Source organism: Mustela putorius, unplaced genomic scaffold (assembly GCF_011764305.1).
Source record: "Mustela putorius furo isolate JIRA1106 unplaced genomic scaffold, ASM1176430v1.1 tig00000407_pilon_pilon_pilon, whole genome shotgun sequence".
In the NCBI taxonomy this organism is placed as follows: Eukaryota; Metazoa; Chordata; class Mammalia; order Carnivora; family Mustelidae; genus Mustela; species Mustela putorius.
The window spans coordinates 24,702,269-24,724,007 of record NW_025421373.1 but is presented as its reverse complement, the minus strand read 5'-3'; positions in this window follow the sequence as shown (position 1 = coordinate 24,724,007).

Here is a 21,739-nt window from a genome sequence, read left to right as displayed (position 1 = left end):
TTATTGCTATTATAATAAGTTTCAACCTACTTCAATGTACTTTATATGATGGAAAAAATCAATTATTGAAACAAACCATGAACTAGTCACTGTGCCAGGTTTAGTTCAAATGGTATTTTCTATATGCTACATACCATTCTGAGTAATGAGATTAAAAGAGTAGTAAGAAGGGATGCCTGGGTGGCTTAATCAGTTAAGCATCTGCCTTCAGCTCAGGTCATGATCCCAGGGTCCTGAGATTGAGCCACACGTCTGGCTCCCTGCTCTGTGGAAAGCCTGCTTCTCCCTCTCCCACTTCTCTGCTTGCATTCCCTGTCTCAGTGTCAATCTCTCTGCCAAAGAAATAATATCTTTAAAAAAAAAAGTAAAATAAAATAAATATTTAAAAAAATAAAAAGAGGGGCACCTGGGTGGCTCAGTGGGTTAAAGCCTCTGCCTTCGGCTCAGGTCATGGTCCCGGGGTCCTGGGATTGAGTCCCACATCGGGCTCTCTACTCAGCGGGGAGCCTGCTTCCCCCTCTCTCTCTGCCTGCCTCTCTGCCTACTTGTGATCTCTCTCTGTGTCAAATAAGTAAATAAAATCTTTTAAAAATATAATAAAATAAAATAAAAAATATGACTATTGTGATCAGTCAGCCTTGATTTCAAATTCCAACTACACTAACTACATGACTTCCAACAAGTTACTCCATCAAGGCTCAACTTGCCCATCTATAGACTAGAGATGACAATACTAACTTCATAAGGTAATTTTGAGAACTAAATGAATCATCTATATAAGACATCCAGCATGGTGTACCAAGTCAACTGTCAAAAAACAATAGAATTATATGATTTTTAATAATGAAACCTAAATGCATGAACACAAGGAGAGGAGTTCTGTGGGACAAACATTCAGAAAGCCTAAGAGCGGACTACTGTTTTCTGGAGGGAGCCATGTCTTCAAGGATACATATGAGTTAGGTGCATGGAAAGAACACAGTCATTCCAAAAGGAGTAAACAGCATAAGCAAAGGCAAGAAGGCACAAAGCAACACAACACACTGTCGGGAGCTGTAAGCAGCTCGGTGCGAGGGAGTGAGGTAAGAGCCGCAGACCCAGATGAAGACAGACCCTGTGGACCATACCGCCATACTGCCTATATCCTGAGGGCAGTGAGGGGACCCCTGGAAGGTTCTGAGAAGGGGAGTCACATACTCTGCTCTGCATTCCAGAAAGATCCCTCTGGCAGTTGCGTCCAGGATGTATTTAAGGAGAATTCAGGAAGCAGGAAGACCAGTTAGGAAGCTGCCGGAATAATTGAGATGACACGATGACAAACTGAACTAAGGCCATGGCAGCAAAGACAAAGACAAACAACAGTTTGTTTGCTTGTTTGTTTAAGTATAACAAAAGTATTTTTTTTTTAAAGATGTATTTATTTGAGAGAGAGCACTCGTGCTTGAGTAGGGGGTGGGGCAGAGAGAGAGAATCTCAAGCAGACACAGCACTGAGCACAGAGCCTGACATGGAGCTCCACAGCACAACTGAGATCATGACCTGAGCCAAAACCACGTCAGACACTTAACCAACTGAGCCATCCAGGTACCGTAACAACAATACTTAAAAGTAAATCTAAGAGATATGAAGAATGATTGAGGTTGAGGGAGAGGTTGACGGGAGACTTCTAGACAGCCAGGAGTCTCACCATACTGTGTGGGGCCCTTCACACTAGCAGGAAACACTAGGAGTGGCCAAACTTTCTGGGGGAGGATGAGGAGTTCCCTTTCTCAAATAAAGGGCATTTCACATGGGGCTTGGGTAACACTGAAGACCTGCTTAGCTCTCCAGTCATGAGGCCGAGGGCAACAGTCCTTTTAGACAACTGCCTGAAGAGATGTGCCTTGCCTACACCCACTGGCTGATGGCAGTAAAAGCTGCCTCATTTCGGCCAACTCGGACTTCTGTCTCCCCTTGCCCAACCTGCTTCCCTCCCTTCCTTCCTTCTCCTCACAGCGTTGGATCGGAGAGCACCCCCTCACAAATGCCCTGCCTGCTGACCACCTCAGGGTTGGCTTCCTGAGGAGAACATTCTGTATGTTTCTTTTACTCAGCACCACAGCTCAGCGCGGGGGTGGGAGGGGGGCGTGCAGAATAAGAAGAATGATCTCTGTTGAACAGATGAGGAGACTGAGGACCAGACCTGAAGGTGTCCTCAAGAGCACCTGGGTCATTAAGCATGAAACGAAGTGAGACTTCTCACACGGGAGCTCTACTCTGTTGGGCCACCTGCTTTCTCTGCTTGGTACTTAAGCGAGGGTCTCAGGCCCGCCGGCACGTGAAAATCTGCTAAGGATGTTTTTGGTTTTGTTTTTTGGTTTTGGGTTTTTTTTTTTTAATTTTTAATTTTTTATAAACATATAATATATTTTTATCCCCAGGGGTACAGGTCTGTGAATCGCCAGGTTTACACACTTCACAGCACTCACATACCCTTCCCAATGTCCATTACCCCACACCCCCTTCTCCCAACCCCCTCCCCCCAGCAACCCTCAGTTTGTTTTGTGAGATTAAGAGTCACTTATGGTTTGTCTCCCTCCCAATCCCATCTTGTTTCATTGATTCTTCTTCTACCCACTTAAGCCCCCATGTTGCATCACCACTTCCTCATATCAGGGAGATCATATGATAGTTGTCTTTCTCCGCTTGACTTATTTCGCTAAGCATGATATGCTCTAGTTCCATCCACGTTGTCGCTAAGGATGTTTTATTTTAAATACCGATGTTGGTAACCCAGCGCCAGGGATTCAGCTTCAGCGGGTCTGGGTTGGGGCCCCTATAATTTATTAGAATCTCCTTAGGGACAAGTGACAGAACCAACTCAACTCCACTTTGGCAACAACAAAGTAAATCGGGGGAACAACACATAAGACTATCGGGGCATCTCCTTGGAGTAAGCATAAGACACAACTGAGCCTCAGAATTAAAGGAGCAGATGTCTCATGTGCCATCAGAGATCGTATTCTCTTCCTTTTCTACTTTTCTCTCTGTGTGTCTGCTTTAGTTCTGCCCTGTTCTTTCTCTGGAGTACCACAGTATTCGTGGCCAAAAACAAGAATGACCACGCAGCTCTCAAGCTTTATGTCCTATCCACGCAGACACCAGAGGTTCTTTCAAATCAAACTCCCCATGAGACTCTCTAAATAGCTCAACTTCAGGCAGATGCCTGCCGGCCCCTCAGTCAATCATGTCTTAGAGGTGAGACATACCAGGATATAGCTCAGCTTCCCACCGTGATTTTGGCTAGAGTAAGGAGTCCTCTCTTGCAAAGGGGTCTGAGCAGACAGTTCCAAAATTGTCCACTGCATCCCCTCACACCATCCCTTGGCCTTCCCAGGTCTCCTGAATTCTTGGTTTCTAATACTAACATGGACTGGATTTGAAATTGTTTCTATTGGTGGTCCAACAGTTCTGTGCTCTTGACCCTGAAGAGGCTAAAGGGGAGGGAAAGCCAATGAGGTTCAAAGACAAAGAATCGGAGAAGACTCTGATCTTAGAGAGACAGAGGAAAAGGCTTGTGGAGATCCTTCCCCTCAAACCCTGGTTGTTGTTTTTTTTTTCTTTTCTTTTTTTCATTCAAGGAAGGTGAGGCATGAGGGGGTTCAGGTGTTTTGAGATCACTTTGTAAGCTTGTGACAGAGTTGCCCCTGGTATCCTCCTTCACAGGCCCTCAGTCTAGTACTCTTCTCTTTATATTAAAAAATAAAGGGGGAGGGAACGCCTGGGTGATTCAGCTGGTTAAGTGTCTGCCTTCCGCTTAGGCTGTGATCCCAGGGACCTGGGATCGACTACTGCATCGGGCTCCCAGCTCAGCAGGAGTCTGTTTCTCCCTCTGTCTGCCTGTGCTCGCTCTCTCTCTGACAAATAAATAAAACATTTAAAAATAAATAAATAAATAAATAAATAAATAAATAAATAAAGAGGGGCACTTGGATGGCACAATCCATTAAGTGTCTGACTCTCGGTTTCAGCTCGGATGGTGGTCTTAGGGTCCTGGGATAGAGCCCCAGGTAGGGCTCCACGCTCAGCAGGGAGTCTGCTTGAGATTCCCTCCTTCTGTCTCCCCCTGTACCTTCCCTCATTCGGGCTTTCTTTCACTCTCTCTCAAATAAATGAATAAATATTAAGGAAAGGAGGGAGGGAGTAGAGAAGGAAGGAAGGAAGGTAGGAAGGGAGGGTCGGGAGGAAGGAAGGAGAAGCCTTAGAGCAATCACCATCCGAAAAGAGTTCCAAAACTAAGATAAAACACTTCCGAGATAAAGTAAATCAACAGAAAAATGGAATTTGATTTGTACAAATTTGATTTATGTGCCGTTTTTCTCAACACTTACTCATGCTACAAATCAGCAACAACCCAGAGCAACCACACCATGTCTAATAGCCGTATAGTTCCAAGGTAGCCACCATGACAAGTAATCATGAGGCAAATACATTATTTTCATTCTTGAAAGGAAGCAGTAGGAGGCTTAGAATTTGCCAAGCAGACCCCTAATTAACAGATCAATTTCTGGGGACTTTAAGAAGGATTATCAGAGGAGGATTATGGAAGCGGTATAGGCAGGTAGAAAGCACAGGGACTAAGAAGGAGGTCTGGATTTCTGGTGCAATTCTGCCCCTGGTTCTGAGCCAGCCATCACCCTTCCCCCGGCCCTGGTCACCTATCTGTAAAGGAGGAGTTTGAACCAAAAATGCCTTTCCCCAACTTTAGTGATGCCATCTTGTCTCAGACTTCCAGGCTAAATGCTCTCTGGGGCTCCACTTCCAACACACCACAGTTCTTAGGAATGGGCAGAAGTCAGGGGGCTCACACACCCAAGAATCTTCTGAAGTTCCCACCTCCTGATTGCAGGGCCTGGTTCTCTGCTGGGCTCACCTTTGCCGCCACTGCCCTTGCCATGCAGGCCAGAGTCAACCTAGGCTTGTTTACTTATCTTTTCCTGGGCACCTCCATCCCAGCCTTGCTCTAGGCTGGGCTCTGAGAAAGCCTGATGGAGAGCAGCTTCCTGCTTTGTCCCAGCTCAATAAGTTCTGGATTTTAACAGAGGGCAGTGCTTACACACACACACACACACACACACACACACACTCTAATGCCAATGTTGGAACCTCAAGTAGCTTTAGTAAAAGGTCTGGAAAAAACCACAGCCAGGACACTTTCTGGAGTTTGTCCGTTCTTTCATTCTATTGCCTATCAAATCCATCTTTATTCTTCTTTCCCTCCCTCTCTCCCCTTTCTCCCCTTCCTCTCCTACTAATATCATTCTCTTTGTCCTCCCTTCTTTCTTTGTATTTCTTTCTCTCCAATCTCTTTTCCTCCTCTGCCCCAGCTCTATTTTCTCTTTATATTCTTCCATCTTCTTTTTTCTCTTCTGACTTTCTTCAACATTGACTTGACACATATTTATGCATTGCCTTGCAATTAGAGGCATTGGTGCTGGTCTTCCCCACCGCCTCTCCCTTACCTTTCTCCACCCCGTCATTCATCCACCCAGCACTTACCCGGCTCCTACTTCTTTTCCATCCCCTCTTTGGGCCCCTACCCTGACCCATCTTCTGCCCCTGCCGATTGTCGATTGTCGGTTGTCGACTGTCAGCTGAGTAAGCATAGAATCCCTCTAAGGAGCCAAAGTAGGAACAAGAGTGTTGAGTCCAGCAAAACTTATGGCAAATGTCCCAGATTGGTCTGGAGCTCAAGAAAAATATCTGGGACTGCAAAAAAGGACCACAGAGCCAGACCCTCAGCGCAGGCTCTAGTGACAGCACAGGGATTACCAGCTTGGGGACAAAGGGCTGATAACTGACTGACAGGCAATGGACCCATGAGCTCCTTTCCCAGGGCAATAGCGAACACTGTAGATCCCAGACATCTCAGCCCTGAAAGTTTCCAGACCTTGAAGAAGTTTGCAGACCTAGAAGACCTAGACCTAGGGTAGATTCCAGTAGGGGAGTCATTGACTAGGAGAGCAGGGAGGCTCAGTTAGTAATACTCCCATCCATTTACAGGAGAAAAAAATGAGGTAGGGAGGAAGAGCTTTGTGTAGCCCAGGTCATAGAGAAGTCAGTGGCAGAGGTGGATAAGAACCCAGCTTATCTGCCAACTGATGTCCACGCCCCTTTTCCTGAAGATGTCCTGCCTTCCCTTCTACCTACCTAAAAGCCCCTTTGGATGAATTAAATGGCATTTGAGCTTCCTGCAATAAGAGAGACTGATTACTGCTCCATTTTCCTCACTGCCTGAACTAGACGCCCTATAAAGTCAGTACAATAATAATGAGAAAAAAGAAACCCACAAAGATTTATTGAATATTTATTGTGTTAAGTACTTTGTGAGCACTTCACATGCATTATCTCATTTAAAAGTCACAGTAATCATCTGATGTAGGTATTAATAATATTCCAATTTACAGGTGAGGAAATGAGGCTTGTAGAGGTTTCATAGTGCTGTATGTATGGTTCGCAATCGTTAAGACCCAAGAGCAGCTCACATTCTTCATAACAGCACAGGCAGCACTTCCCAAGTGCAGAGGTTTTTAGAAGACCTGGATTTGTGCACAAGCCAGAAGGTCAGAGAAGGGGGGATGTGCAAAAAATACACAGTCCAGACTGGTGAGATGCAAGCCTCCTTGCTCTAGGCCATGCATCCCTGGGGCTAAAGGAAAGGGAGGTGTCAAAGCAGAGCCTCACAGGGGCAGGGCTGCTGCCTTTGCAGGTGGGGGGAGAGCAGGCACTTACAGCTGGATGCATGAGAAGGACTGCAGACACAGGAGGCCTCTGCTAAGGGCTGAGCTTGGCTCCTGAGAAGACAATGGTCTGACAAGTAGAACCAAGGCATAAGCTCAGAGGGAGAAGACTTGGTCTTAGAGACTTTGTCATCTGCCTGGGCCCACCCTGGGTTCTCTGACTAGAGGTGGGTGGGTTCCAGAGGCCAGAGGAAGGCTTAGCCTAGTGCGGAGGACTGAACAAGTGGCCTTAGTTGCAAAGAAAGGAAGCTGGAGCACCGGAGTGTTGTACCAGAAAATAAAGATTGTATTTTTAGCCCAAGTGGCCCTAGGCCTGTTATCCCCTACCTAAATACCTTCCATGGCGCTGCCCCCACTCTTTGCCCCATTGGCTAGAGCATAACATCAAGGTCATTAGCAAGGCATACAGGGTACATTCAAATGCACATTGTGTGATCTCCTTGATTTCCCATCTGGGTTTCTAGTCTCAAGCCATTTCTCCAGGCCATGCTTTTGCTTGTGCCATCTCCCCAACCCCTTCCCCTGGATTATACCTCCACAGCCTTCACATCTCAGGTGTCACCTCCTCCAGTAAGCCTTCCCTGATACCACCTCCCCCACCTCAAAGGTTACACTGGGTATTTCACTTCCCCATTTAGTTTCCTGGCATATTTCTTTCACTGTGCTCACCATACTCTATTTTAATTTCCTATTTATGTGCCGATGCTGGTCTTCTCCACTTACGTGTGTTTCCTGAAGCCAGGGGTTAGTGTCTGGTATCTTTCTCCATGCCTAAGGTAGGCTCAGCACACAGGAGCTACCCAACCTATCCGCTGAATGAATGCAAGCACAAATGGTTTTGTGGTAAAATGACCTACATGTTTCCCTAGTGACTCAGTTTACCTAGCTTAAAGAAAACCACCTCCCTATCCTGTCTGCCTCACAAGATTGCTGAGAGAATCAAATTAGGTGATATAAGTGGAAAGCGGTGAGAGCTTGATAGCTGGCAGGAATGTAAGGGATTCTTATTATCTCCGCCCTCCCTTGGGCCGCCTGCGTAGCCAGACTATCTTCTGCTTCCTTGTTGGTCTTCAGAGGAACTTTTCCCTCAAAGAAACCAATTCAAGTTTGCTCCAGATAAATGATGATAAAGATCATACTGATCCTTCTCCTCCTCCTCCCTGTCCTATTTTCATGAAAACGGGCTGCCCCAGAGGAGAAGAGAAGAGTGCGGACGTGAAAAGCATGTTCTCCCTGGTAATGTCCTCGCATGCCACAGCAGGCTATAGCAGCCTGGCGGCAAAGAGGGACTGCACTGGGGGACAAGGAGAACGACCTGAGATCCCAGGAATTCAAGTCACAGGCAGGCAATGGGACGAATGCTTCTTTCCCAGTGACACTTGAGATTTGTGTTTTGACTGAAGGATACATGGCTGAGTAGAGATACAGAGTACAGGGTGCCTGGGACATGGGCTTAGCCCCAAACTCAGGATCTACCCAGCTGTAGAACCCCAGGCACGTCCCCTTTGCTTTCTGGGCCCCACACCACTTCCTTTGTGACAGCAGACAATGATGACATCAGGACCAAAGTTTAGTGAGAATCGACCACGTCCCAGGCCGGCCTCAGCTCAGGGCTTGGCAGAGCTTTCTTCCCTTGATCCAATCCCATTTCCCTACCACTGGTTCAGGAGCACAGAGGACAGGTCTGAAGCTCCACATGGCTCGGTGACAGGCCTGCAGGCACAGAGCAGGCCAGGCCGCGGGGTGTCTGACCGCAAAGCCCTCACTCCTGCTCCCTTCCCCGTCCAAACAGGTGTCCTCAGGGAAACCCATATAGTGAACTGGGTGGGGGTGGGGGTGGGGCAAACTACCACAGGATCAGCAGCTGTAATTGTGAAAATGTAGTTTTCCTTCTATGACAGATGATGCTTTTTAAAAAACTGGAAGGAAGAGTAAGAAAGAGAAAGAACTGAGTAAGATACTTTTGTTTAATTTGAGCTCCCTCTTGCCCAAGATCCTCATCCTAACTTTACAGAAAGAGAGACAGAGATACAAAGTGGGCCTCGATTTTTTTGCCCAAATACTTGCCAGGTCCAAGAACAGGTGAAAGAAGTGTCCTTTTAAGGAGCCTAGACTTTCAACTGTGTCACTGCCCATTTGACTTTGGACATGACACTTAATATAGTGCTCTGATACAGAGACTTAAAAACCAAACAGGCAGGGGGATGGACACCCCTCTCTGGAGCTTATGAGCCTACTGCTATTTCTCTTTCTTCATTTGGATAAAAGATAATGGAGCCTGAAGGTGACATTTCTAACCATGATTTAGAATATGTTACATATGTCTGAAGCTTGCACAGTAATAGTGAACCAGCCAGGCATCAGATACATTATAGCCAGATGATTACAGCCCAGGAGGGTGTGGAAAATGCTAGAGACTTGGAGTATGCACCCCTGGGTCCAAGTCCCAATTTTGTTCTGGTTCTAGGAGACTGAGTGACTTACTAACTGTTCTCAACCCACAGTTCTTTCTCAGCTATACAAATATATTTCCGTAACTGAGTCAGCCCTGCCCACTTCATGGGGCTGACATGAAGGTCGCTGATCTCCCCACCCTGATTTCATGGCCGGGCTACAGCGATTGCAGTGCTCCCCAGCTTCCCCTGAGAGTGGTCTAGTGTATGTCCAATCCCCCTTTCAGACCTCAGTCTATATCACCTCCATGGGGAGGCCATCCTGGAAACTCTACCCTGGATCAAGTCTCCATGTTAACATACTCATGGAACCATGGAACCGGCCCTCCTAGGAAATTTCATTGTCCATAATAGGACATGTGGGGATTATTTGACTGATGTACTTCTCCCTAGAAGACCATAAGCTTCAGAGAGGTGGGACCGATGTCAGTTTTGCTTCCTGGTATATCCCTAGAACCAGCACAGTGCCCTGAAAGTTGTAGGTACTGAATAGATACTGGCTGATTGAATGAGTAAACAAATAAATACGAGGAATGAAAAATGGGAGGAGGGTGGGGAGGGAAGCGGGCAGCAAGCCAGGCTGCCAGTCAGGGAGGTTCATTCAACGTCCTAACACCCTGGAGGTATACCTTCTCAGTTTCTGGTGCGATGGACAGGATAGAATGATAACGTGGTACAGGATATAAATCTCAGATAACTGAAATTTCAGAGAACCAAGAGACCTTGTCCGACCCCATCTCAGTCTAAATTATAACCATTGCCATTTTCTTTGGGGGCTGCTCTTGCCCTTCCAAGCCCTGGTCACAGTCTATTTGTAGGTTACTCTACGGGCATCTGTTGTCCACACTGGCTCCCCTAGAGCCCCAGCACCCAGTGGGTTCTCAATGAAGGTCCGTCACCAATCCAGTGCTGGGAGGGTACCAGCACTACAGAGAGGGAATGCACAAGACACCTGATCTTTAAAAAACCACTGATCCAGTGAGAAGCACAAGAAGGATAATGAACGTGAGACACCTGGGTAAATGCTATGTGGATACAAAAGATTATTGAGTTCCTTCTCCATATAATAATATGCTAAGGATTCTGATAGCTAGGAGTTTCAGGATGAATAAGCCTGGCAGTCGGGTGTTTTTAGGGACTAATTCTCTTCTAAGAGATCATTTGTTTATTCAACAAATTCTCACGGAGCACCTACTACGTGCCATGTAACGTGTTAATGAGGAGAGAACAGTAAGCAGGATGGGTTGGATCCCAGGTGTCACGGAGCTGGGACCTCCCGGAAATAGCAACCCTCTTCCTTCTTTCTCATCTTACTTGCCTGCAAACAAAGGGCCTGCTGTCATTGGCTGCAGGATTGCTATTCCAGACTCATAAAAAAAAAAAAAAAAAAAAAAGGCATTTACACTGAAGGAACTAGTCTGCCAGGCATCTAGAAGCTGCTCATGGATTTACAATGGTCATACATCAGCTTAACTGTCTTGCATTTAAATTTAACTCTCTGCCAGCTTCCCGCCACTATCCTCCCTGTGGTCCTAGCCACATGCCCTCACCCACACCCCTTTCAATTCTCCCACACAGGCCCCCACCCCCAGCTTCCCCATGGTCTGACAGCATCTTAATTTTCCATTTCCAAGACAAAGAATCACCCTGGCCCCAAGAGGAGAAAGTGCTAAGGGAGACCCAGGGAGAAAGCAGGAGCCAAAGCCAACAGTCTGCCTTCAGGTCATTTGGGAAGCAATTCAGACAGCAGCTTGGAGTGGGGAGAAAGGATATTCAGGCTTCTGGGGAGGCATAAAATAAATCCATCAAGTTCTGAGGATAGCTACCTTCCCTTCCAGTCAAACCCGTCCCTTCCAGTCAAACTTGGTGTGAAGATTTGCCCAGAGGTGAGACTTTAAAGACAGCTCAAATGGCCACACCTGAGGGGCCACCACTTCCTGGACTGACAATCTTCATGATTGTAAAATGTCTTGATTCCTCACAGAGGGAAAACAATTAAGCTTCTCTCCAGCATTCCTCCTGCCTCCTCAAGAGAGCAGGGCAAGAGAAGGGCGTTCTGGGGAGGAGGGTCCCCACACCGGCAGACAAGAGGTGCTCTCTTGCAGCCAGACACCAGCCAAGTTGAGGATTCAAAACATTCCAATCCCAAAGAAAGGGAGCAAGTGGAAAGCAGAGTGGAAAATTCATTCAAGGTCATGAGGGAGATGGTTCTCTTAAGAGCCTCAGTCCCCCATCTGGTGAGTGAAGGCATGGGCACCTCCGGGCGCCTGTCTGCTTCTGGCATTCTCTGAGGACCTGCCTTTCGCTTCCTGAATCTGTTGTCCTTGTCCCCCTGGAAAGAATGCGCCTGCCCATGATGTGCCGTGAGGCCTGGTGCAGTGAGATTTACTGCGAGGCGGCCTGGATACCCAATGGTACCTTTGGAACAGGCCTGCCATCTACAATCTTGAATGTCATCATTATTGGCCTTCTGGGAGAAGTTTGTTTCTTTCCTGCCCTTCGATCTCAGCACAAGGTGAGAGGCTCCTTCTACTTTCCCTGGGCTATGCGAGATCTACGTCTCAGAACACAGGAACAAATCCATTTCAAGGGCTGACTTCAGGCAGAGGAGAAATGGCCAGCCCCAGACACGGCATCAGTGGGATACTGGGCATTCATTCCACAAATCTGTTTTGAGATCCTACAACGGGATCCTTTTCTGTGCCTCTCTCTATACCTCCCCCCTCCAATCCATTCTCTACCAGGCTCCCTCTGCCAGTAATGTGCTATTACCCTTTTTTTTTTTAACCTCTAAAATGTCTTTTATTTTTCACTTTCCCTACACATTGCACATTCCCTGTGGAGTCTTTCTTGATATGCCCACAAAACTAACTGCCCCTCCCTATCCCCTGGCCCAGTGCTTGCTGGTCCCTGTCCTTCATACCCGTTTCAACCTGCTCTGATTTGTAATTAGCAACTTGAGCATCTCTCTTTCATCTGATGATTTCAAGTTCACTGAGCTGAAAGGAGATAGCATCTCTGTAACTGATCCCAACCAATATCTTGTACCCTCGTGGTCCTCTGGGTATTTCTCAATTGAAGGAAGACAAATTAAGAAAATTTGAATGGCACACTTGCTAATCCAATGACTGCTGTCAGCTAACATCTGTGAGTGGATTTTTGCTCCAGCCCATTGTGAACACTCTCTCCTGTCCTATGGCTTTCAGGACCATCCTGGGATGATAGCTCTCAGTCTGTATTTTACAAACCATACACTGGTTTGTATGCTGAGCCATAGCAATCCTCTAGCCTCTTAGAGGCCCAAGACCTGTCTCAAATGGAATATGCCCATAAGAGAACTCTTCATTTCATCTCCCAGTGTGTTTATGCCCACCGATACACTGAGCTGGGGAATTAGCTTGGTAAATGGTACCACCAGGCATCCAGCTGCTGAAGCACAACAGCTGGGGGCCTCCTTGATTCTCACTTTGCCTCACCCCTGCCAATTGCTGTCAGCTCTACCTCCCAAGTATTCCATGAGTCTGTCCTCTTCTTTCCATCACCACTGTTAAGACCCCAGGTCAAGCTACCACTGTCTGTCTCTAACATAGATGATTCCAACAACCTAAGTGACCTCCTGCTTTCACTCTTGACCCTTTCTTATCTGCCTACCAGCCAAAATCATCTTTCAGGAGCACCAATCATATAGTATCACTCTACCTCTTAAAACACTCCCGTGGACCTCAGCTCCATTAGAAGAGAACTTAACCTCCTCTCCATGGCCTTCAGTTCTGCTTACCTGTCCCACCTCAAGCCTGGAAAACTCCCTCCATTTGTTCTGCTCATTAACTCATCAAGCTCATTCCTTCTTGATGCTCCCTCCACCTGAAATGCTGTGCTCCTAGGTCTTCACATGGCTGCCTCCAATTTTTTATGAAGACTTCCACTTCAGTGTCTCCCCTTCGCTGATTGCTCAATCTAAATGTCTCTCTGATGCCCCACACGGCACCTGTCCTATCACTCGGTTTTAATTTTGCATAGCACATACCTGTCACTGAAATTATCATCTTCCTATATTTACTCATCTGCTGTGTCTTCCATATAACATTGTACATTTTATGAGACCACACAGCATGTCCATCTCTCTTGGTCACCTTTGTATCCTTAGGATCAAAAGCACTAATGGGCACATATCAGGTATTCACAAACCCCCACCATCCGCCAGCCAGATGAAGTGAGAAGAGTGACAGGCTCAGAGAAGGGTCACCTGGCAGAATAGCAAGGGCTCCTCAGTCCAGATGACAACTGGTAACAAAGGTCGGGTTGGAAACGAAGACCACTGGGGCATTCTGCCTCCTTCTGTGGTCAGCCAATTTCCTAGTCTGGGACCTTCACGCTTTTACAAGGGAACAACAAGGCCCTAATTGATCCATAATCTTTATGAGAAACAGCAGAAACAAATCCCTTACATAACTGGTATATAAATCATTTCAGATATGAGTAATGATACCAGGACAGGCAATTTATTTTCAATATGAGACACTTTAAAGGCCCAGTGTAGTTGTATTTTAAATCCTTTCTGGAACTAGAACTTCCTACTTAAGGAAGAAAGTAGTTCCCTGTCACTGGAGGTATTCAAGTTAAGACTGGCTGGTCCTATAGCAGAGCTGCCGGAAAGCAGATTAAGTCATCAGACCAAGGCTGGGCTAGATATCCTCAAAGGACAATTCACTGGTTTGATTTTAACTTGGCAGTAACAATCACATAACTAATGATCAAGGTGCTGCTGTCCCCAGAGCTCACGGTGATGACCAAAGGACAATTCACTGGTTTGATTTTAACTTGGCAGTAACAATCACAAAACTAATGATTAAGGTGCTGCTGTCCCCAGAGCTCACGGTGATGACCGCAAGGATGGCTCGCAGTTCTTGAACTGTGTCCTACCTGATCATAAGCATTTTCAAATACTTACTTATATCAGTGACCCCAGTGAACTGCCAAAACAAGCCTATGGAGGCAATTTTCTTACTTTTATTTAGCAAATGAGGAAATCCAGGCGGCGAGGACTTCAAAGACCCACCCGGAGTCACGCAGCTAGCCAGGTCTTTCAGTACTGCTTTATGTGACAGACTGAACAATAACCCCATGCAGCCAGTTCTCTGGGACAACTGCAGAACATGGTGTGTTCTTCTTAGGGTACTGGAACTAATGGAGAAAACATCCTAAATACAGATATGTTGACAAGTCATGCATAAATAGGTATAGGAATGACATTCAGGCTGGAGTGAACCAGAGCACCCAATCAATTCAGAACATATTTTTCCTGGTGTGAGATCTGTCACTGCCTTGCTGTGTGACCCAGGTATGTTTCTTTCCCTTGCATACAACTTCAGTGTACAAAGAAAAAAGGAAATGAGATGATCCCTAATGTCAGTTCCCTAAGTATTTATGTATTTGTGGGAACTCAATCCCATTCATCTATAAATCTATATTTAGAACAGAATAGCAATTGAGTATCTCCTCACCTAGACTTAAGCGATATGCAAATTCAAAAATCCCCTAGCACTCCTCAAAACACCACGGATCTCAAGCTCTGGGGTCAAATGAGGAGGTGCAGGGTATTTCCAGAGTAAAGAGGCTGGAAACTCAAGAAAGTATCTATTTCTTCTCTAAGAGCCCCCAAGAGTAAAAGGAAAAATATGGCTCCTAAAATTGCTTGTCCATTATTTAGTGCAGTATGTACTCTGTTTCCTAGTCAAAATTGGAGGTCGTATAGCATCTATACACTAAGGGAAGAAGGCATCACTCTAACATTCTGCAGATGTTCATTTCATCCTCCTCCTCAGGCCTCGTGAGCCACAATTCCTTCTTTAAGACTGCCATAAGCTATGGGCAATGTCTTCTAAATCAGAATCATGTCCACACTTACTTTTTTCTAGGTGCCAATAAATTTGTATTAAAAGGGGGAAAAAAAAACTCTTTCAAAAAAAAAAAAAGTCACTAGCTGGTTTTCCAATGAATTGTCGAGAAGCCCTGATTTCCCATGTGGGTTTAAAACCATAAATCAGCTAGAGGATTACTTGAATATGACTTTGATCTCCTTTGGGAAGCACAGAAAAAAAGCATTGCCTAGTCTCTGGCACCTTCTAGCCATGTGACCTTGAGTGAGTTCCTTCATCCCTCCAAACTTAACTTGCCTCGTCAGGGGAATTTTACTGGTAATGATGGAAATCAGCCAGTTTAAAGTGAATCCACTTAAAACAAATCCTCAAATGTCATATGCTAAACGGTAGAAGAGGTACTATTGGGACTTCCACTGAAAAATAAAACCAAAATATTTAAAGTGAGTTATTTCTAGCTCATTTAGGATATTGCTGTTAAGCCCGTGATAGTTCTAAAAAACAACAAAGAATAAATCAAATATGGTGGGGTTTGGCGCACACTTTTTCAAAAGCATTACAAAGCAAGATGCAACCTCCTTTTCTTTGTTTGATGTTCACAGGTGTTCATTAATGGGGTCATGTTTTCAAAAATGCTTTAGAATAATAAACATTGTCCCAAAGTCCTTTCACAGTCCTCCAATTAAACATGTTCTTTGAAAAAGCTAGTCACTTTTAATCCTCAGTGATTCTCTCTTCTTCAGATGTAAACTGTAAAAACTCGGATCCTATTTGCTTATAATCAAGCACTTTTCCAACACAACTTTCAACAGCTTCATAAAATCATCATCTTTACTATAATTGGTAATTTTACTTTACAACTACTCTGAATTACTCTTGCTTTTATTATTTGATGTTTATATCTATTAATTATCAGCCGCAACTTGCCAACAAAAATATTGACAAGACGGGTCAGAAACAATTGCTAAGCAGAGAGGAATGCTTGAGTGGGGCTAATTTTACAAGTAGTCATTCATCAGTGAATATTTCCACATTAAGACAATTTTTGCTTCTCTGTGCAACCTCAACATTACATGGCCTTGGACAACCTCTCATGCTCACCAACCTCTCTGTTAAAAGCCCCTTTAGGGCTTCCCTCAAATATCCCCTCCATGAAGACTTTGATGACAATCTTATTTAAAACTGTAGTCTGGGGCACCAGGGTGATTCAGTCGGTTCAACTTCTGCCTTCAGCTCAGATCATGATCTCAGGGTCCTGGGACTGAGCCCCGCCTCTGTCCCTCTGCTTTTGCCTTTGCCCACTCCCCTGGACCCACTCGTGCTTTCTCTCTCTTAAATCAATAAATCAAATCTTAAAAACAAACAAACAAAAAAATTGTAGCCCAATTCCAACCCATACACACTTACTCCATTTACCCTTTTCTTGCTTGGTTTTTTCCTTTTTTTTTTTTTTTTTAAGATTTTATTTATTTATCTGACAGAGAGAGAGATTGAGGGCGCACACTTATAAGCAGGGTGAAGGACAGAGGGAGAGAGGGAAACAGGCTCTCTGCTGAGCCGGAAGATCCATGTGGGGCTTAATCCCAGGACCCTGGGATCATGACCTGAACTGCAGGAAGATGCTCAACCGACTGAGCCACCCAGGCATCCCCCTCACTTTTCTAAGATTTTATTTATTAATTCGAGAGAGAGAGGGAGAGAGCATGAGCAGGGGCGGAAGGATGGGGGGTAGAGGCAGAGGGAGACGGAAAAGCAGAATCCCCGGTGAGCAGGATGCCCAATGAGGGGCTCAATCCCAGGACCCTGGGATCATGAGCTGAGCCAAAGGCAGCCACTTATCTTACCAAGCCACCCTAGAGCGCCCTGCTTTGGTTTCTTTATAGCACTGCCCAACACCTACCACACTGTATATTTTATTTATTTACTTGTTTATTGTCTAACTCTCCTCCCCTTCTCCCACTCCAATGATAGGCCCATGAGGATAGGGACTTCCTGTCTGCTTTTTTCATTGTTTATAACCTTTACCAAAAACTGTGCTTGGCACATGGTAGGAGCTTTAAAAATAGGTATCAAATGAATAAATGAAAGCATATTCAAATGAAAAAAACCTTTAGTAATCTCAAAGGATAGAGAACATTCCTGATAGGGCCAGTGTTCTGGGTTTTCTGCCTTCCGCTAGGAGAGACAAATGGATGGCATCACAGCTTTGTGAACGGCTCCTGGAAGCATGGAAGTGAGTGATATGGTTGAATAGCAATGTGTGCCCTTGGGCATGAGAAGTGCTCACAGGAATAATGGCATTACGGCAGGTACTCTTCCTTCCTGCCCGATAAGCCACATAACCATCCCTAACTCCATGCGTGCTTTTCACTAGTGTCTCCCAGTGCACACGCGCACCCACACACCCACGCATCCACACACCCTAGACAAAAGTGCAACGTGGCTCACATGGTTTTAAAAAAGTCACAGGTCTTAAAATCTCAGCTACCCTATCTTCTACTTCACACTCTGCTTTAGAGGCCAGCTAACTGTTAATTGCCCACTTGTTGCAAGTCCTCATCAAATAACCTAGTGTCCTTGGCAATCAGACTTTGGGGTCAGAAGAAGCTTTATAATAATCGGACCGAAACAAATCATTTTACAGATGGAGAAACAAAGGCCTAATCTTTGAACTAAGAACTCTACCTCCTTAGCATTTATAAACAAAAGACCAACCGGAGATTTAAAAAAAATAAAAACATTAAAAGGGAAGAGAAGAACAGAAACACATCTGGGCAGATGCTGCACGGGACACTCACATACCTTGTGTTTACCCTCTGAGTAAAGTGAACAGTCACTGACTCGCCATTTCCAGAGGTCACCATGTCTCAGATCCATCTCTGAATTCCATCCTTGCTGCTCTTTTGTTTCGTGAGAACAGAAATGTGTAGCTAGTGTTAACTGATCACAAGTCTTCCACGGGTTTTCCTCAGATGATAATTTTAAAGATGGCTTCCCTTAAAAACAGAATTCTGTTTCTCTGGCTCGGGGGTGGCCCTTCTCCCAGACAAACGGTTGTTTCTCAGAGAGCTGTTTCTTGCCACCACCAGAGTCAGATGGTACCTAAGCACCATTTACATCTGACAGGTGAAGTTCCTCCTCTTCTGAAACTAATTGCTGGAAAATTCCAACAAAGCTTTCCTATACAAATACTACCACTTAACGTTCATTACAATTACAGAAATGAGCCAGCAGGTTCTTTGAAGCCTTTCCACACCAGTATTCTGAATTATCGTATCAAAGTTGCTTTCAGAGCACTCACAGAACTTTCTCAAAGATACAGGTTGCTCTGTCGAATAAATGAGTAAAATCTTTAAAAAAAAACAAAAAACAAACAGGGCGCCTGGGTGGCTCAGTGGGTAATGGCCTCTGCCTTCGGCTTGGGTCATGGGCCCAGGGTCCTGAGATCAAGCCCTGCGTCGGGCTCTCTGCTCGGCGGGGAGCCTGCTTCCCCCCTCTCTCTGCCTGCTTCTCTGCCTACTTGTGATCTCTGTCTGTCAAATAAATGAATAAAATCTTAAAAAAAAAAAAAGATGCAGGTTATGTGGAGGGTGGCAGCTGAGGCTAGAGAGGGGAGTCTGGACAATTACCTCACCCCTGCATTTACCTCACTCTCCAATTCTAGTCAAGCCTCGAGCCTTACCAAGGAGAGCCTCCAGCTCTGCCAGGCTGGGAGAGAAAGATGTCTTTATTAGAAAAATCATCCCAGAGGCTGCCAAGCCCTGTGTAAACCAGAGAGATTGCTCGACAAATGAAGGGGTCACACAGGAGTCTGGGATAAAGAGACACACATTGAGGTTTCAGTGACCCAGAAAGCCCTGAAAAAAATATGATCCTTTATGGGAAAAAGAAAAAGATAGTTTCCATTGAAAACAGCTGATGGGTGTTTTTCCCCTTCCAAGCGGACAAAATAATACCTTGAGGAACAGGGGAAAATGAGACTTTTTTTTTAATTCTCCAGGGAGAAGAAACAGCTGGGACCAGGCCTCTGTGGCAGCTAGCCTGGGACCAGACAAGGACAGAGAATGGCCAGGTCTATTTTCAGTGGCACTGAGGTTACTGCTGACCAGGTCCCTGACACCACTGGCTGTGCGTTCCATGAGGGCAACCCCTGGGTAAGCCCAGAATCTTCTGGGGCCGAGCCCACTGTCCAGGCTCCCTAACTCCCTGGACAAGATCATGGATCCTACCCCTGTTTCCCATCCTCATCTCACCCCTGCTATGTTCTTACCCCTATACCATGATGCTGCAGGCTAGAGACCCTCTATGAGTAACAGGAGTTTCCCACTATATTAGTCTAGCTTTTTTTTTTTTTTTAATTTACGAGAAAGAGAGAGAGAGAGAGGGAGGGAGAGAGGGAATACAAGCAGGGGAAGCAGGAGAGGGAGAAGCAGGCTTCCCACCAAGCAGGGATCAGGAGATGTGGGCCCGATCCCAGGACGTTGGAACCATGACTGGAGCCAAAGGCAGACGCTTCATGACTGAGCCACCCAGGCACCCTAGGCTAGCTTGTATTAAGATTTGTATGCCAATGCACTGATAAAGACTATCTCTAATGTTGTATCACTTCATCTTTGCAATAAATTAGTGAGCTAGGTACTAGTACTTTTATCTCCCATTTCACAGACGAGGAAACAGAGGCTTGGAGGTGCCATGGAACTTACCCAAGGGCACAATACAGTTTGGACTCAAAACCAGGCCCAAATTGCAAGCCTGTGCCTTTATCCTGACTCCTGAGGCCTCACTGTGGTTTGTACAGGGGCTTGGATGATCTCTAAGATACTGTATTGTGGGCCCAAATCATCTTGTTAAAATGCAAACTGTGGGCGCCTGGGTGGCTCAGTGGTTTAAAGCCTCTGCTTTCTGCTCAGGTCATGATCCCGGGGTGCTGGGAATGAGTCCCGCATCCCATTCTCTGCTCAGCAGGGAGCCTGCTTCTCCAGCTCTCTCTGCCTGCCTCTCTGCCTACCTGTGATCTCTGTCAAACAAATAAATAAAATCTTTAAAAATAAATAAATAAAATGCAAACTGTGATTCAGAAGGTCTGGGTGAGGGCCCGAGTCCTCTCCATCTAACAAGCTGCCATGAGGTCTACGGACTGCACATTCCCCATCCAGCCTAGGAAAACTTTTCTTTCTGATGCCCTCTATTTCTTTTAAACAGTAAGTATCGTTTCTAACCTAAAAAATGGTAGATTTCACTGCGTATTTGGTGCCTAGTGAGCTATCTAGCAAAGGCGTTCTGGTCTAACACATTCTTAAGGAGTTTCTGCCTCAGAGCTTGGGTGGAAACACTCAAGGTTTGGAGACAGAGATGTGCCCTGATCTTATTTGCATTTTAGAAGGTGTCTCTGCAGCAGTGGAGGGAGCAGTTTAGGGAGGACAAGATTGGAAGCGGCAGACCAGGGTGGAGACTAGTGCAGTGACCCAGGCAGGAGATAACTAAGAGAAGCTCACCCTGCCTCCTGGCTGCTTGTTTTAATCACATCACTAATGTGTAATAATTAGAATCAGAGGAGCTCAGAGGGAATGAGAGAACACATTTAACCTAATCATGTAATTTTACAGGGAAAGGCTGAGGCTAAGAGAAATTCCCAAAGTCATACAATCTATCTGTCGTAGCATTTTTTTTAAATACTTTCTGCGTCCTGGGCAATAAAAATAAAAAGCAAAAGTAGATTCAAATGTGTTTTAATAAACACTTGATTAAATAGTTAATTTAATAGTTAGCTTTGTTTGCTGCAGGACTTCTCAGAGCCTCTAACAAACTCATGTTCCCTGTATATCTTCCAGAGATTGAACATGTTTCACAAAGAGTAGAGAATTTTTTTAGGATTTGTTGTTCATGAAAAATATTTGGGAAACTGGTATCCAGTGTTCTTTCCATGGATCCCACGGCCTCTCACTACTTGAGTGAATTAGCTGCCTCTTCTGAGCTAGACATGCCCCACCTTGTGCCTCTCTAAGAAAATCTGAGTCCACGTATTTTTCTCTTTTCCCTTTCATTTTTCTTCGATCACTTCCTGTAGTTCAGAAAGTACAAATTAACTTGGCTGGTCTGTACTGCCTGATCCCTTAGTAGGGAAAGTGATTTCCAAATCAAGGAGAGCAGAATTATAAGATTAAGCGCAAAAACCCAACTTTGTTAATATCTTTTACTGTAATCAGAAAAAATATGTATAACCCAACTGAGGTTTAATTTTTTTCTCATTTTTCAAATGATGTGGTATAACCAGATCACTTCTCCTCCCAGCTCCCTGTGTATAGTCCATGTCATGGTGAAAGCTTCTTCCATCTCTCTTAACAAGGTCAGAACAGGTCAGTTACTTACCCGAACTGGAACTTCCCCACTGAATGCCCATGCCCCGCTTTGGGGACCCTGTGCACTGCCCCTGAGAGGTATGCCACCCGGATACTTATCCAAACACACTTTCTAGGACTCCTCATATCCAGACACAGAGTCAGGAGTCGTCCTTCTGGGGCTACCCTGCTGTCTTCTCACAAATGACTGTCTTCAAGATGACTGGCCCACATGGTCACGAGACATGAGTTGCCCAGCACAGGAGCCCTATTTTTTGCCCAGTACTCTC